Source organism: Geospiza fortis, unplaced genomic scaffold (assembly GCF_000277835.1).
Source record: "Geospiza fortis unplaced genomic scaffold, GeoFor_1.0 scaffold140, whole genome shotgun sequence".
Classification (NCBI taxonomy): Eukaryota; Metazoa; Chordata; class Aves; order Passeriformes; family Thraupidae; genus Geospiza; species Geospiza fortis.
Window position 1 is genome coordinate 880,494 of NW_005054459.1, and position 2,293 is coordinate 882,786.

Sequence of the window (2,293 nt, forward strand, 5' to 3'; positions counted from 1 at the left end):
GAGGAGCAAGAGCCTGGGGTCCAGGAGCCCCTATGCAAACCAGGGCTCGCTCTGCTCTGCTTTGCTGCCATTTCCACCTGCCAGGGGCAACCAGAGCCTTTGGGGTCCAGGAGCCCCTATGCAAACCTGGGGTTACTCTGCTCTGCTTTGCTGGCTGCTGGCTTTGGGTGGGAGCAGTGTTCAGGTTCACTGGAGCTCTGCAAACAGCAGAGGAGCTGCTGGGGCTGTCACCTCATGGGGACTCTGTCACCTCACAGGGGCTGTGTCACCTCACAGGGGCTGTGTCACCTCACAGGGGCTGTCACCTCACAGGGGCTGTGTCACCCCAATGCTCGCTGTGAGCAGTTCAGCCCCAGTCCCAGTGACTGACCTGCCCACCGGCTGCACTGCTGCCCCAAAGCCAGCTGGTGTGCAGGGAAACACCTCTGGAGTGGCATGTGAAGGTCTCTTCGTCTCCTTTCGGAGGGTTTGTGTGCTGTTTGTGTTTTGAGGTTGCTGCTGAAGGAGAAGCAGCCAGAGCAGGTCACAGTTATGGGTGTTTGTGGTAGGGGAAAAAATGCACTACTTTACACTTTTTGTTTATTTGTGGGAAATGAAGGGCTGTGTGTTACCCAACTGTGCATTTCTAGAAATGCTTAAAAACAGGAAATTGTTATCCCTTTTTTTTTTTTTAATTCCCACCCCCCCTTGCTGAAACTCCAAATATTGACAAAAAGCTCTGGCTATCAATTTCCTTGTGTGGATGTGCTTGGGTTTTCCAAGCGAGGTGTGCTGGGCTCCTGATGGCTTTGGCACAGCCCTGCCTGACTCAAAGTGCATCTGGCAAGGGCTGCCTGCTCTGGAGGGAGCTCAGCTAACCACACACAACACAGCTGCCTTTATGAGTGGCAGGGCAGAAACCGAAGGAGGAACCTCCCGCACTGAAAGCAGCCCCCACTTTCATGTGAGCTGATGGAGCAGACTCTAAAACAAAGCTACAGACTCACCTACTCTGGGCTCTTAGTGCTCAAAAGCCACCCCGCAGTGGTGTGTGGGCTGCAGAGGCTCACTGAACACACAGCTGAAACCTGGTGTGTGCTAACACCCATGCTCAACATTCACAGGGCACAGCCTCAACAGGGAGCTTCTAAAAATAATTATTTATTGCTCTCTCCCCACCCCCTTCCCCCAAGTAGTTGTTTCAGAGGTTTGTTTTGTAAATTCTTCCATAACCAAGGAGGGAAACAGAAATTCTGACAGCTTAGAGAAGTGCAGCTCCTGGAATGACACGAGAATCTCAGCACAAATCAGATACCACCAGGCTCATGATATTGTCACAAAAAATGTCATTAATTCAGAGTCTGCTGGGTAAACACAAAAATCCCCCTCAAGTTAACCCACTTAAAGAGAGTCAGGCCTACAAAAACCAGCACTTTTCTATCTCTGATCTCAGATCACGTAACAAACCCAAACAAACCGAAGTGGCCTAGAATTGGAGTGGGCCTGGCTAAGATTGAATTCAGAGGAACCCTCAAACATCTGCATAAATCTTGCTGAAGTTCCAGCACTTGCTGCACTTTGTGGCCAATGTCTCACACTGGTTAGAGCCACTAAACAGCAAAAAGGAATTTTACCCCACACTGCCCAGTGGTGGTTGGTGAAAGGAGCTCACACTGTGTTCAACCTTTCCTGCAGCTTTTCCTTGGTGGATTCACAACCTTTCAAAAATACCCCTCCCTTTTTCAGCTTTCGAGTAAGGGAGGGAGTGGAATGTGTCTCTGGGAAGGATTGGTGTGAATTGTGTCAGAAATCCCTCTAAGGGCTAGCTTTATCTCCAGGCTGCAAACTTTGCCTGTGCAGGAAGGCACAAGAACAAGAGACGGTTCAGTCTTAAAGGGGAGCAAAGCCTTCCCATCAGAGCTCAGGCTTTGCTTCTCCTCTGAATCGCTGAGGTCAGGATTCACTCCAGGCAGGGGTTCCCAAATGACATTTTCTGCAGGCCTCTACTTCCTCACAGTACAGAAAGTGTCAGGTTTCCCACCTGAGGTGGTGGGTGAACCCCACACTGGGCTGCAGGACTGGCTTAGGGCCCTCTAGACCCAGTCTCAGCTGGGCAGAGACAAGGGAAATGTGAGTACCACTGCAAATTCATCAGATAAATATTCTGCATGTTTGGGTTTGGAGATTTCCAGTCTAAAATCATACTCTAAAAACATAGAAAAATTGGTTTTTGTTTTAGGGAAACAATATCTGGAAAAATAACAATAATGAGAGTTATCCCACAAAATCAGTGTGAGAGGTTGCTCATAAGATT

The 2,293-nt window shown here is 49.3% G+C and overlaps 1 protein-coding gene across 4 annotated transcripts in view; it reads right to left on the bottom strand.

The window, feature by feature from the left end:
- FLI1 (Fli-1 proto-oncogene, ETS transcription factor) overlaps window positions 1-2,293 on the bottom strand; it is a 90,122-nt gene that overhangs the window by 40,932 nt on the left and 46,897 nt on the right. The gene's annotated exons all lie outside the window — the stretch shown is intronic.